We start from the raw sequence: 16,132 nt of genomic DNA, 5'->3' as shown, positions 1-16,132 counted from the left end.
TAAAACCCTAACTAAAAAAACCTAAGCTCCCCATTGCCCTGAAAAGGGCATTTGGATGGGCATTGCTCTTAAAAGGGCATTTAGCTCTATTGCTGCCAAAAGCCATAACCAAAAAATAAAACCCACCCAATAAACCCTTAAAAAATCCTAACACTAAACCCCGAAGATTCACTTACCGGGAGAAGTCTTCATCCAAGCGGCAAGATGTCCTCAAAGAAGCCGGCAGAAGTGGTCCTCCAGACGGGCAGAAGTGGTCCTCCAGATGGGCAGAAGTCTTCATCCAGACGGCATTTTCTATCTTCATCCATCCGGCGCGGAGCGGGTCCATCTTCAAGACATCTGGCACGGGGCATCCTCTTCTTCCGATGGACAAGTGACGAATGAATGCTCCTTTAAATGACATCATCCAAGATGGCGTCCCTTAGATTCCGATTGGCTGATGGAATTCTATCAGCCAATCGGAATTAAGGTTGAAAAAATCCTATTGGCTGATTGAATCAGCCAATAGGATTGAGCTTGCATTCCATTGGCTGATTGGAACAGCCAATAGAATGCAAGCTCAATCCTATTGGCTGATTGGATCAGCTAATAGGATTGAACTTCAATCCTATTGGCTGATCCCATCAGCCAATAGGATTTTTTCAACCTTAATTCCGATTGGCTGATAAAATTCTAGCAGCCAATTGGAATCTAAGGGACGCCATCTTGGATGACGTCATTTAAAGGAACCTTCATTCGTCGTTAGTCCGTCAGAAGAAGAGGATGCTCCGCGTCGGATGTCTTGAAGATGGACCCGCTCCACGCCGGATGGATGAAGATAGAAGATGCCGTCTGGATGAAGACTTCTGCCCATCTGGAGGACCACTTCTGTCCGTCTGGAGGACCACTTCTGCCGGCTTCATTGAGGACATCTTGCTGCTTGGATGAAGACTTTTCCCGGTAAGGGAATCTTCGGGGGTTAGTGTTAGAAATTTTTAAGGGTGTATTGGGTGGGTTTTATTTTTAGGTTAGGGCTTTGGGCAGCAATAGAGCTAAATGCCCTTTTAAGGACAATGTCCATCCAAATGCCCTTTTCAGGGCAATGGGGAGCTTAGGTTTTTTTAGTTAGGCTTTTATTTGGGGGGTTGGTTGTGTGGGTGGTGGGTTTTACTGTTGGGGGGTTGTGTGTATTTTCTTTTTCAGGTAAAAGAGCTGATTTCTTTGGGGCAATGCCCCGCAAAAGGCCCTTTTAAGGTATATTGATAGTTTAGGCTAGGTTTTTTTTTTATTTTGGGTGGGCTTTTTTTATATTGATATGGCTATTAGATTAGGTGTAATTAGTTTAAAGATCTTGTAATTTGTTTTTTATTTTCTGTAATTTAGTGTTTGTTTGTTTTTTGTAACTTAGCTAATTTTATTTAATTTATTTAATTGTATTTAATTTAGGTAATTTATTTATTTAGTGTAAGGTTATGTGTTAGTGTAACTTAGGTTAGGTTTTATTTTACAGGTAAATTTGTATTTATTTTAGCTAGGTAGTTATTAAATAGTTAATAACTATTTAATAACTATTCTACCTAGTTAAAATAAATACAAACTTGCCTGTACAATAAAAAAAAAACAGGTAAGTATTGAGTTTTAAATAGGAATAATTTAGGTGATAATAGTAGGTTTTCTTTAGATTTATTTAAATTATATTTAAGTTAGGGGGTGTTAGGGTTAGACTTAGACTTAGATTTAGGGGTTAATAAATTTAATATAGTAAGGCGACGTTGGGGGAGGCAGATTAGGGGTTAATAAATGTAGGTAGGTGGCGGTGATGTTAGGGACAGCAGATTAGGGGTTAATAATATTTAACTAGTGTTTGCGAGGCGGGAGTACGGCGGTTTAGGGGTTAATATGTATATTCTAGTGGCGGCGATGTCCGTAGCGGCAGATTAGGGGTTAATAATTTTATTTTAGTGTTTGTGATGTGGGAGGGCCTTGGTTTAGGGGTTAATTGGTAGTTTATGGGTGTTAGTGTACTTTTCAGCACTTTAGATATGAGTTTTATGCTACAGCGTTGTAGTGTAAAACTCATAACTACTGACTTTAAAATGCGGTACAAATCTTGACGGGATAGGGTGTACCTCTCACTTTTTGGCCTCCCAGGACAAACTCGTAATACCAGCGCTATGTGAGTCCCATTGAAAAAAGACTATACGCAAATTGTGTAAGTTGATTTGCGGTAAGGCCAAAAAAGTGTGCAGTGCCCCTAAATCTGCAAGACTCGTAATGCCAGAAGCAGTGAAAAAGCAGCATTATAACCTGATAACGCTGCTTTTTCAGTATACCGCAAAACTCGTAATCTAGCCGAGTATTAATGTTATCGCTATTTCACTTTATTGCATTCTGTTTTTGAGAAATTAAGCTTGTGATATATTAAGTTCATAACATATTGACAAATATGTATTTGTACTGCATTGTTTGAATTCAGATCTGTTCCCGATGTATACAATATCGTTTCTGTTTTATTTTTGACAAATGTTTCCGTATATAATTTATCATGTATCAATTCATTTCTATTTTGGCCTTAACAAATGTTTCCATATATTATAAATTATGTATCAAATCTCCAATGCGTGATTCAGATTGCCATTCTGTATCTATGTATACCTGAAACAAATATGGTGAAATATTCCTCATAAACTTCCGGTTCATTAGCAATAGGCTGTATAAAGAACGAATTTGACATGCGCACTACATTCCTTGACAAAGCTGCAAGTTGGAACTTTTAACTTTGTTACGTCAAAAGGTGTCAATGACTCTCAGGATGGAGCATAACCTAGCCGGTCGATAGTGGTTAGTAAGCGGTTCAGTTTCTGCTCTCTATCCGCATCCATCCGGCGATCTGGTTGACTCTGGACAGCATGTATTGACTGTTTTCCTTTGGGATCCCTTTACACTTTTGTTAACTGAGCATTTGTGACGTATTTTAACATTTTAAATAAATATTTCTTAATTGATCACTCTGTGGGATACTGTTTACCTACCAGTATAAAGTAGGTGTGCGCATCATGTAGAGCTTGTATGAGCTCCAACAAATGTAATCATTCGTCCTATCATTGTATCTCGCCCAATGGGTTTACAGTGTTACACTATTTTGTATTTCCTCTCTTCTCTCATTTGAGGACCCATTGAAGATTCAAGAAATCAGAAAGTTCTTTCAGGAACGGGCATATCCTTCCATTGCTATTGAACTTTTATTTTCCTTTGTTTCACATTTACTTTATCACTATTTTTTTGTTGTGATTTTTTGTACATGTATTCTATACATTTGCTTTTCAACAGGCAAAATCCCAACCACTTTATTTATTCAGAGGAGCCAATCCCTATCTGAGCTTTGAGATGAGAGAGCTTGTCACTGCCATTGTAGTAACAAAATCTCCAGTATTTGGCTTTAGCAGAAAGGATAAGCTAACAAAGTGCAAATTAAGGAGATATATGTGGCAAGGCTAGGCTTGTGAAGCCTGCCATGTGCTTTTTCGGCTTTCAGGAATAGAAAATAAAACATTTTTAGACTTAAATTATAGTAAAAGGGGGCAAAACAAATAAAATAATATTGCAAAGACATTTCACTTTGCATAATTAAGCATTTTAAATTACAGTTTACTGACACTTTAAATTTAGAAAGAAGCTTTTGTGTTTGGACATGCCTCCGAACATATAACTGTCAAATGTACCTTTCATTTGCTAAATGGAATTTAACCACAATGAGAGACTTGCCAACATATCAGTATTTGTTGGACGACCTTCCAACCACCAAAGCACACATCACGCAAACACCCAGGGATTAAAAAAATACTGTTTTAACTAAAGATCCATTTACACCATGCACTCAACTACCTGCTAACATCTTGGCAGGTTTGCAACAGAGTTAAACATAAATATGAATAAGCATACTCCTCCTAGTTAATACACCTTGGAATGTAATAAATATAACAACATTGTAATGCCAGAAATCATTACAATCATTACAATGAAAATATACCTAATCTGAACACACTGGGTCAGACTACAAGTTATTAAAAGTTGTTGGTTAAAATATTTAATCATTTTTAATAAACCCAATACTTTCAATGGGAGGTTTTAAGTTGCTGGTTAAGTGTTTCGAAATACAACTTTCTTCGTTCATACTTTTAAAAAATCAGGTATTAGCTATTATTGCTTTCTAATGTATATACAAATACGCTAAAGTTGTATGGCGAAGAACTTGAGAAATTTTTACGCGCTATTGACTTTGTGCACAAAAGTTATACAGCATCAATTTTAGATTGGGAAATAACAAAATCTTTTGGATGAAGGAAATTACTTACATTGACTATCCAACATGAAGAGTATATTGCGCACTATACTATTGGGTGCACAATAAACATTACTCATGGACTTGCAATACCACCACAAGAATGTAAGCAGTATGACTGTGCTCCAGGGAGATGTTTACACTCAATACCACTTTTATTTTGGAGGGAAGCTAACCTGTTATCAGCCCCCTTTAACAAACAAATGGATGAAAAGTTATTTAATTTAATAGATATTATTAGGTTTTAAATTAGCGGGGACTGGCCTCCCAAATCAAAATTTCAGACAAAAAAATAATTCTGGCAATGTAATGCTCTTGGGATATCTCTCTATCAGACCAAACTTGGCCAATAGTCTTCTTATCCCGGCATCAAGTGGAATGATAGGAAATATCCCGGAGCATTGTAAGTTAATGAAATGAGGTAAGCAGTACTCACGGTAGACAGGGTAGTCCTTCACGGCAATAAGATGATGACAGAGAATGGTCAAAACAGGCTAAGCCCGGCAACAGGCAATCCAGCAGTAAAGCAGTTCAGGAGTGAACCAATAGAAATAGCAGGAACAGATGGGTATCAGCATCAAATTAAATCCAGCAGTGTAACAGGTCAGGCGTAAACCAATAGATTGGTCAGACAGGGAGAGTTCGGCAACAATATGGTAATCCAGTAGTTCGGGGGTTAAGCAAGCAGAGTGGTCAGACAGGCAGAGTTCAATATCAGTATGGCAATCCAGCAGTTCAGGGGTTAAGCAAGCAGAGTGGTCAGACAGGCAGAGTTCAATAACAGTATAGCAATTCAGCAATTCAGAGGTTAAGCATGCAGAGTGGTCAGACAGGCAGAGTTCAATAACAGTACGGCATTCCAGCAGTTCAAGGGTTAAGCAAGCATAGTGGTCAGACAGGCAGAGTTCAATAACAGTACGGCAATCCAGTAGTTCAGGGGTTAAGCAAGCATAGTGGTCAGACAGGCAGAGTTCAATAACAGTACGGCAATCCAGCAATTCAGGGGTTAAGCAAGCAGAGTGGTCAGACAGGCAGAGTTTAATAACAGTATAGCAATCCAGCAATTCAGGGATTAAGCATGCAGAGTGGTCAGACAGGCAAAGTTCAATAATGGTACAGCAATCCAGCAGTTCAGGGGTTAAGCAAGCAGAGTGGTCAGACAGGCAGAGTTCAATAACATAATAGCAATCCAGCATACAGTAACACAGCACCCAGGAGCACACGAAGCACCACCTAAACTTTGGCAGTGTATGTAAGCACTGCAGGTACTTACATAGGCGCCGATTCACGCCAAGCCGCTCAAAGGATCCGGCTTCAGAGGAAGAGATGTGCTGCAATGACGTCATCACCACACGCACGCAACAGCCAGGGCAGCGCAGGAAGCAGCGTGACAGGGTAATATATATGTGTTAGATCAGATTTGATCAAGTGTTTATTACATTAGATCTAACAAGCTAAAGTTGGCATCAATAATTATTTGTAGGGGGGGGGGGCTTAACCGTCATCAGTCCCCCCTTAACAAAAAATAAACAAAAAGTAATTTAATTTGATAGATATTTGTTAGATCAGGTATGATCAGTCATTGGTTTAGTTAGATCTAACATAATTACAGAGATCTCACAACACTGTTATCTGTGACAGCCCCATCCACAATACCAATATAAGTTAGAAGTGGATAGGATGGCGCCAACATCCCAATTAATAAAATAAATATTTTAACGATTCCCAGCACAATTCCATAAGAATCTTAGACCACCTATATCGATCAAATAACTATATATTTTTCTATATATTCTTTTAAGTTGTATACACATATACTTTTGACTAGTGGCTTTCTTCTATCGTATCCAGGTTACGATGACAATATATCCCCCAGGAGCCTTTAGTGCCTGCCTTGTATCGCAAGTATATAGGGGTTACACAGACACTAGGACGGTACTTGGAGCTGTGTCAATCACAGAGTTGGCTGAACAGAGTGTGTATAGTGTGATTGATGTATGGTATACCCTGTACTTGCTTTGGGCTTTATCAGATCAGGGGAGAATGGATACCGCTTGTATTCACACACACATTATTAAGGAAGAATTAACCCTTGTGGCCTTGATGCTTCAGCTCTCTAAATGAGCTAATAGCCGGACATACATTCATGACTGACATATCGATTACTGGAACAAATATGAACAAGTGACTGCCTATATGTCTGTTTCAAGCTTTTGTGTTATTGCTTATCATGAACTAACATGCCTGGCTTTTGCTACTAAATCCGGACAGTTGATGACCGAGGTCCCCCTTGGGACGCCTTTCGGAATGTTTATGTGTTTGTTTGTCTGTAGTGATCGTGTGATTATGTAAATGTTTGGGGCCCATATATATTATTCTGCCTTAGACATTGGATACATTCTATGTATGGATACATTCTATATATAGATGCATTAATACATTTTTTTGATCGATATAGATGGTCTAAGGTTCTTATGGGATAATTACTGAGATATTAGGTATTAAATTAGAGAGGCTGGCCCCCCAAATCAAAATTTCAGACAAAAAATAATTCAGGCTAATAGATCTTGGTTAGATCAGTTTAGATAAAGTATCTATTTTGTTAGATCTAATAAGCAAAAGCTGGTATAAACAATTATTTGAAAGGGGGGCTAACCCATCAACAGCCCCCTCAACAAAAAATTGGACAAAAAGTTATTTCATTTGATAAATATTTGTTAAATCTGGTATGATCAGTCATTTTTTTAAAAATTAAATCTAATATAATTATAGAGATTTTAGGTATTAAATTAAGGGGGAATAGCCCCCTAAATCAACGTTTCAGAACAAAAAATCATTTGGGATTATAGAACTTTGTAAGATTTGGCTCGGCTGGGTGAAGACGACTCAAGGTAGGAAGATCTTCAGGGGCTTAGTGTTAGGTTTATTTAAGGGGGGTTTGGGTTAGAGTAGGGGTATGTGGGTGGTGGGTTGTAATGTTGGGGGGGTATTGTATGTTTTTTTTACAGGCAAAAGAGCTGAACTTCTTGGGGCATGCCCCGCAAAGGGCCCTGTTCAGGGCTGGTAAGGTAAAAGAGCTTTGGACTTTAGTAATTTAGAATAGGGTAGGGCATTTTTTTATTTTGGGGGGCTTTGTTATTTTATTAGGGGGCTTAGAGTAGGTGTAATTAGTTTAAAATTGTTGTAATATTTTTCTTATGTTTGTAAATATTTTTTTATTTTTTGTAACTTAGTTCTTTTTTATTTTTTGTACTTTAGATAGTTTATTTCATTGTAGTTATTTGTAGGTATTGTATTTAATTTATTTATTGATAGTGTAGTGTTAGGTTTAATTGTAGATAATTATAGGTATTTTATTTAATTAATTTATTGATAGTGTAGTGTTAGGTTTAATTGTAACTTAGGTTAGGATTTATTTTACAGGTAATTTTGTAATTATTTTAACTATTTTAGCTATTAAATAGTTCTTAACTATTTAATAGCTATTGTACCTGGTTAAAATAAAAACAAAGTTACCTGTAAAATAAATATTAATCCTAAAATAGCTATAATATAATTATAATTTATATTGTAGCTATATTAGGATTTATTTTACAGGTAAGTATTTATCTTTAAATAGGAATAATTTATTTAATAAGAGTTAATTAATTTCGTTAGATTAAAATTATATTTAATTTAGGGGGGTGTTAGTGTTAGGGTTAGACTTAGCTTTAGGGGTTAATACATTTATTAGAATAGCGGTGAGCTCCAGTCGGCAGATTAGGGGTTAATAATTGAAGTTAGGTGTCGGCGATGTTAGGGAGGGCAGATAAGGGGTTAATACTATTTATTATAGGGTTAGTGAGGCGGATTAGGGGTTAATAATTTTATTATGATAGCGGTGCGGTCTGGTCGGCAGATTAGGGGTTAATAAGTGTAGGCAGGTGGAGGCGACGTTGTGGGGGGCAGATTAGGGGTTAATAAATATAATATAGGGGTCGGCGGTGTTAGGGGCAGCAGATTAGGGGTACATAAGGATAATGTAAGTAGCGGCGGTTTACGGAGCGGCAGATTAGGGGTTAAAAATAATATGCAGGGGTCAGCGATAGCGGGGGCGGCAGATTAGGGGTTAATAAGTGTAAGGCTAGGGGTGTTTAGACTCGGGGTACATGTTAGAGTGTTAGGTGCAGATGTAGGAAGTGTTTCCCCATAGCAAACAATGGGGCTGCGTTAGGAGCTGAACGCGGCTTTTTTGCAGGTGTTAGTTTTTTTTCCAGCTCAAACAGCCCCATTGTTTCCTATGGGGGAATCGTGCACGAGCACGTTTTTGAGGCTGGCCGCGTCCGTGAGCAACTCTGGTATCGAGAGTTGAAGCTGCGTTAAATATGCTCTACGCTCCTTTTTTGGAGCCTAACGCAGCCTTTATGTGGACTCTCAATACCAGAGTTATTTTTATGGTGCGTCCAGAAAAAAGCCGGCGTTAGCTACGCGGGTCCTTACGACAAAACTCTAAATCTAGCCGCCTATCTTTTCAATGGGATTTTTCTAACTCCGGTATTTAGAGTCGTGTCTGAAGTGAGCGTTAGAATTCTAACGACAAAACTCCAGCCGCAGAAAAAAGTCAGTAGTTAAGAGCTTTCTGGTCTAACGCCGGTTCATAAAGCTCTTAACTACTGTACTCTAAAGTACACTAACACCCATAAACTACCTATGTACCCCTAAACCGAGGTCCCCCCACATCGCCGCCACTCGATTACATTTTTTTAACCCCTAATCTGCTGACCGCCACCTACGTTATACTTATGTACCCCTAATCTGCTGCCCCTAACACCGCCGACCCCTATATTATATTTATTAACCCCTAACCTGCCCCCCACAACGTCGCAGCCAGCTACCTACAATAATTAACCCCTAATCTGCCGACCGCAAAGCGCCGCCCCCTGCGTTATACTTATGTACCCCTAATCTGCTGCCCCTAACACCGCCGACCCCTATATTATATTTATTAACCACTAATCTGCCCCCCTCAACGTCGCCTCCACCTGCCTACACTTATTAACCCCTAATCTGCCGAGCGGACCGCACCGCTATTATTATAAAGTTATTAACCCCTAATCCGCCTCACTAACCCTATAATAAATAGTATTAACCCCTAATCTGGCCTCCCTAACATCGCCGACAACTAACTTCAAACATTAACCCCTAATCTGCCGACTGGAGCTCACCGCTATTCTAATAAATGTATTAACCCCTAAAGCTAAGTCTAACCCTAACACTAACACCCCCTAAATTAAATATAATTTTAATCTAACAAAATTAATTAACTCTTATTAAATAAATTATTCCTATTTAAAGCTAAATACTTACCTGTAAAATAAATCCTAATATAGCTACAATATAAATTATAATTATATTATAGCTATTTTAGGATTAATATTTATTTTACAGGTAACTTTGTATTTATTTTAACCAGGTACAATAGCTATTAAATAGTTAAGAACTATTTAATAGCTAAAATAGTTAAAATAATAACAAATTTACCTGTAAAATAAATCCTAACCTAAGTTACAATTAAACCTAACTCTACACTATCAATAAATTAATTAAATAAAATACCTACAATTACCTACAATTAAACCTAACACTACACTATAAATAAATTAATTAAATACAATACCTACAAATAACTACAATGAAATAAACTAACTAAAGTACAAAAAATAAAAAAGAACTAAGTTACAAAAAATAAAAAAATATTTACAAACATAAGAAAAATATTACAACAATTTTAAACTAATTACACCTACTCTAAGCCCCCTAATAAAATAACAAAGCCCCCCAAAATAAAAAAATGCCCTACCCTATTCTAGATTACTAAAGTTCAAAGCTCTTTTACCTTACCAGCCCTGAACAGGGCCCTTTGCGGGGCATGCCCCAAGAAGTTCAGCTCTTTTGCCTTTAAAATAAACCTAACACTAAGCCTCTGAAGATCTCCCTACCTTGAGTCGTCTTCACCCAGCCGAGCCAAATTCTTCATCCAAGCGGAGCAAGAAGAGGTCCTCCATCCGGTAGAAGTCTTCATCCAAGCGGGGCAGAAGAGGTCTTCCATCCGATTGAAGTCTTCATCCAAGCGGGATCTTCTATCGTCATCCATCCGGAGCGGAGCGGCAGGATCCTGAAGACCTCCGACGCGGAACATCCATCCTGGCCGACGACTGAACGACGAATGACGGTTCCTTTAAATGACGTCATCCAAGATGGCATCCCTCGAATTCCGATTGGCTGATAGGATTCTATCAGCCAATCGGAATTAAGGTAGGAATATTCTGATTGGCTGATGGAATCAGCCAATCAGAATCAAGTTCAATCCGATTGGCTGATTGAATTCGAGGGACGCCATCTTGGATGACATCATTTAAAGGAACCGTCATTCGGCTAGTAGGCGTCGGGAGAAGAGGATGTTCCGCATCGGATGGAAGATGATGGCTCCGGAAGAAAGAAGATTGAAGATGCCGTTGATAGAAGACTTCATCCGGATCATGGACCTCTTCAGCTCCCGCTTGGATGAAGACTTCAGCCGGATCATGGACCTCTTCAGCTCCCGCTTGGATGATGACTTCAGCCGGATCATGGACCTCTTCAGCCCCCCACTTGGGCTTGGATCAGGACATCGGAGGAGCTCTTCTGGATCGATCGGTGAACCTGGTATGGTGAAGATAAGGTAGGAAGATCTTCAGGGGCTTAGTGTTAGGTTTATTTAAGGGGGGTTTGGGTTAGATTAGGGGTATGTGGGTGGTGGTTTGTAATGTTGGGGGGGGGGTATTGTATGTTTTTTTTTACAGGCAAAAGAGCTGAACTTCTTGGGGCATGCCCCGCAAAGGGCCCTGTTCAGGGCTGGTAAGGTAAAAGAGCTTTGAACTTTAGTAATTTAGAATAGGGTAGGGCATTTTTTTATTTTGGGGGGCTTTGTTATTTTATTAGGGGGCTTAGAGTAGGTGTAATTAGTTTAAAATTGTTGTAATATTTTTCTTATGTTTGTAAATATTTTTTTATTTTTTGTAACTTAGTTCTTTTTTATTTTTTGTACTTTAGATAGTTTATTTCATTGTAGTTATTTGTAGGTATTGTATTTAATTTATTTATTGATAGTGTAGTGTTAGGTTTAATTGTAGATAATTATAGGTATTTTATTTAATTAATTTATTGCTAGTGTAATGTTAGGTTTAATTGTAACTTAGGTTAGGATTTATTTTACAGGTAATGTTGTAATTATTTTAACTATTTTAGCTATTAAATAGTTCTTAACTATTTAATAGCTATTGTACCTGGTTAAAATAAATACAAAGTTACCTGTAAAATAAATATTAACCCTAAAATAGCTATAATATAATTATAATTTATATTGTAGCTATATTAGGATTTATTTTACAGGTAAGTATTTATCTTTAAATAGGAATAATTTATTTAATAAGAGTTAATTAATTTTGTTAGATTAAAATTATATTTAACTTAGGGGGGTGTTAGTGTTAGGGTTAGACTTAGCTTTAGGGGTTAATACATTTATTAGAATAGCGGTGAGCTCCAGTCGGCAGATTAGGGGTTAATAATTGAAGTTAGGTGTCGGCGATGTTAGGGAGGGCAGATTAGGGGTTAATACTATTTATTATAGGGTTAGTGAGGCGGATTAGGGGTTAATAACTTTATTATGATAGCGGTGCGGTCCGGTCGGCAGATTAGGGGTTAATAAGTGTAGGCAGGTGGAGGCGACGTTGTGGGGGGCAGATTAGGGGTTAATAAATATAATATAGGGGTCGGCGGTGTTAGGGGCAGCAGATTAGGGGTACATAAGGATAATGTAAGTAGCGGCGGTTTACGGAGCGGCAGATTAGGGGTTAAAAATAATATGCAGGGGTCAGCGATAGCGGGGGCGGCAGATTAGGGGTTAATAAGTGTAAGGCTAGGGGTGTTTAGACTCGGGGTACATATTAGGGTGTTAAGTGCAGACGTAGGAAGTGTTTCCCCATAGCAAACAATGGGGCTGCGTTAGGAGCTGAACGCGGCTTTTTTGCAGGTGTTAGGGTTTTTTTCAGCTCAAACAGCCCCATTGTTTCCTATGGGGGAATCGTGCACGAGCAAGTTTTTGGCTGGCCGCGTCCGTAAGCAACTCTGGTATCGAGAGTTGAAGCTGCGTTAAATATGCTCTATGCTCCTTTTTTGGAACCTAACGCAGCCTTTATGTGGACTCTCAATACCAGAGTTATTTTTATGGTGCGGCCAGAAAAAATCCGGCGTTAGCTACGCGGGTCCTTACCAACAAAACTCTAAATGTAGCCGTAAGATAGCTACAATGTAATTAATAATTACATTGTAGCTATTTTAGCAATTATATTTATTTTACAGGTAACTTTGTATTTATTTTAGCTAGTTAGAATAGTTATTAAATAGTTATTAACTATTTAATAACTACCTAGCTAAAAGAAATACAAAATCACCTGTAAAATAAATCCTAACCTGTTACAATTAAACCTAACACTACACTATCATTAAATAAATTACCTACAAATAACTACAATTAAATACAATTACATAAACTAACTAAAGTACAAAAAATAAAAAAAGCTAAGTTACAAAAAATAAAAAAAATAGGTTACAAACATTTTAAAAATATTACAACAATGTTAAGCTACTTACAACTAATCTATCGATCAGCCAATAGAATGCGAGCTCAATCTGATTGGCTGATTGGATCAGCCAATCGGATTGAACTTGAATCTGATTGGCTGATTCAATCAGCCAATCAGATTTTTCCTACCTTAATTCCGATTGGCTGATAGAATCCTATCAGCCAATCGGAATTGAAGGGACGCCATCTTGGATGACGTCCCTTAAAGGAGCCTTCATTCGTCGGTAGTCCGTCGGTAAAGAAGGATGTTCCACGTCGGCGGGATGAAGATTCAAGACCCGGCTTGGAAGATGACATCGCCCGGATAGAAGACTTCTTCAGCGCCTCTTGGAAGCTGACATCACCCGGATGGAAGACTTTTTCATCGTCGCTTGGAGGATCACTTCATCGGATGGAAGATTTCTTCAGCGCCGCTTGGAGGATCACTTCTGCCGGTCCGGGTCTCCTCTTCAGTTCCATCGGTGGCTCGGCTGAGTGAAGACGACTAAAGGTAGGATGATCTTCAGGGGATTAGTGTTAGGTTATTTTAAGGGGGGTTTGGGTTAGATTAGGGGTATGTGGGTGGTGGGTTTTAATGTTGGGGAGGGGTTGTATTTTTCTTTTACAGGCAAAAGAGCTGAATTCTTTGGGGCATGCCCCACAAATGGCCCTTTTAAGGGCTGGTAAGGTAAAAGAGCTTTGAACTTTTTTAATTTAGAATAGGGTAGGGCATTTTTTATTTTGGGGGGGTTTGTTATTTTATTAGGGGGCTTAGATTAGGTGTAAGTATCTTAAAATTGTTGTAATATTTTTAAAATGTTAGTAACCTATTTTTTTTATTTTTCGTAACTTAGCTTTTTTTATTTTTGTACTTTAGTTAGTTTATGTAATTGTATTTAATTGTAGTTATTTGTAGGTAATTTATTTAATTTATTTAATGATAGTGTAGTGTTAGGTTTAATTGTAACTTAGGTTAGGATTTATTTTACAGGTAATTTTGTATTTATTTTAGCTAGGTAGTTATTAAATAGTTAATAACTATTTAATAACTATTCTAACTAGCTAAAATAAATACAAAGTTACCTGTAAAATAAAAATAAATCCTAAGATAGCTACAATATAATTATATATTATTTTATATTGTAGCTATATTAGGGTTTATTTTAAAGGTAAGTATTTAGTTTTAAATAGGATTAATTTAGTTCATAATAGAAATATTATTTAGATTTATTTAATTAATATTTAAGTTAGGGGGTGTTAGGGTTAGTGTTAGACTTAGGTTTAGGGGTTAATAAATTTATTACAGTGGCGGCGGTGTAGTGGGGGGCAGGATAGGGGTTAATAAATTTATTATAGGTGGCGACGGTATGGGGGGGCAGGATAGGGGTTACTAGGTATAATGTAGGTGGCAGCGGTGTCCGGGAGCGGCGGTTTAGGGGTTAATACATTTATCAGAGTTGCGGCAGGGTCTAGGAGCGGCGGTTTAGGGGTTAATACATTTATCAGAGTTGCGGCAGGGTCTAGGAGCGGCGGTTTAGGGGTTAATAACTTTATTTAGTTGCTGGGGGCTCCGGGGGCGCCGGTATAGGGGGTAGAACAGTGTAGTTAGTGTGAGTGCTTAGTGACAGGCTAGCAATAAAGCTGGGAAAAAGCCGAAGATCAGCGAGATCGGATGAGTGATAACTCTCACAGTCCGCTGCTCATCGCCCCGCGGCTTTTTGACAGCTTTATTTGATAACAGGCGAAATTTTTCAGGTCCGCGGCGGCGATGTGAGGCGAGCTTAGGCGGGCGTATTTGGCCGGCGAAGGCAGGAAAGTTGACACGTTGATAACTACCCCCCATTGGCTGCACACTCTAGTGACCTATTTATACCTGTCCCTAATTGGCCACAGCAGAGAAAGTAACCTAAGTTACAACATGGCAGCTCCCATTGTCTTATAGACAATACAACTTTGGATTTATTTTGTCAATATTTAAACAGCTAATGAAAATACATCTACAGCTTCTAGATTATAAGTTCCCACAGAAATAGGTCCCCCTGATTCCTCCTGTATGTGTTTGTAAATTCTGTCCTGTCTCTTAGTCTTAGAAATGTTATATTATTGTTTTATTTAAAGGGACTCTCAGGTTAAATTACATTTTCATGATTCAGAAACAGCATGTAATTTTAAACAACTTTCCAATTTACTTCCATTACAAAAAATGTGCACAGTCTTTTATATTTACAATTTTTGAGTCACCAGATCCTACTGAGCATGTGCAAGAATTCACAGACTATACGTATATGCATTTGTGATTGGCTGATGGCTGTCACATGGTACGATGGGAGTGGAAATATACATAACTTTGAAATTTGTTATAAAAAAATCTACTACTCATTTGAAGTTCAGACTAAGTGCTATTGCATTGTCTTGTTATCTTGCATTTGTTAATTATGCAAATCTAATGTGTTGACTGGTCCTTTAAATGAACTGTATCCATGGATAGTGCTGCGGAATATGATGGTGCTTCATAAATAAAGTGTAATAATAATAATAATATGTTATTCTCAGACTAATCTTTTCTTTGAGTGCATCGTTCTATCTACCATTTATTTAGTATTTAATGTCCCTTTAATACCACCTTTTGCTTGTTAGATCTAACATAATAAACACTCGATCTAACCTACCTAAGCAAAATATATTAGCCTGATTTATTTGAATTATTTGAAATTTGATTTGGGGTTGGGAGCCCCCTAATTTAATACCTAATATATCTGTAATTATGTTAGAGCTAACAAAACAACTAACTGATCATACCTGATCTAACAAATAATTATCAAATTAAATAACTTTTCAACCACTTTTTTTGTTAAGGGGGGACTGATGGTGTGTTAGCCCCCTTCTAAATAATTGTCAATACCAGCTTTAGCTTGTTAGCTCTAATGTAATAAACACTTGATCAAACCTGATCTAACAGATATCAATTAGTCTGAATGATTGTCTGAAATTTTGATTTGGGGGGGGGGGGGAGCCCCCCTAATTTAATAATGAATATCTCTGTAATTATGTTAGATCTAACAAATATCAAATTAAATAGCTTTTTGTCCATTTTTTTTTATAAGGGGTTGGCAGATGACCGTTTAGCTCCCCTCCACATAATTGGTAATACCACTTCTTGTATGCTAGAT

The sequence above is a fragment of the Bombina bombina genome, chromosome 3 (assembly GCF_027579735.1).
Source record: "Bombina bombina isolate aBomBom1 chromosome 3, aBomBom1.pri, whole genome shotgun sequence".
Lineage (NCBI taxonomy): Eukaryota > Metazoa > Chordata > Amphibia > Anura > Bombinatoridae > Bombina > Bombina bombina.
Note: the sequence above shows the minus strand (reverse complement) of the source record.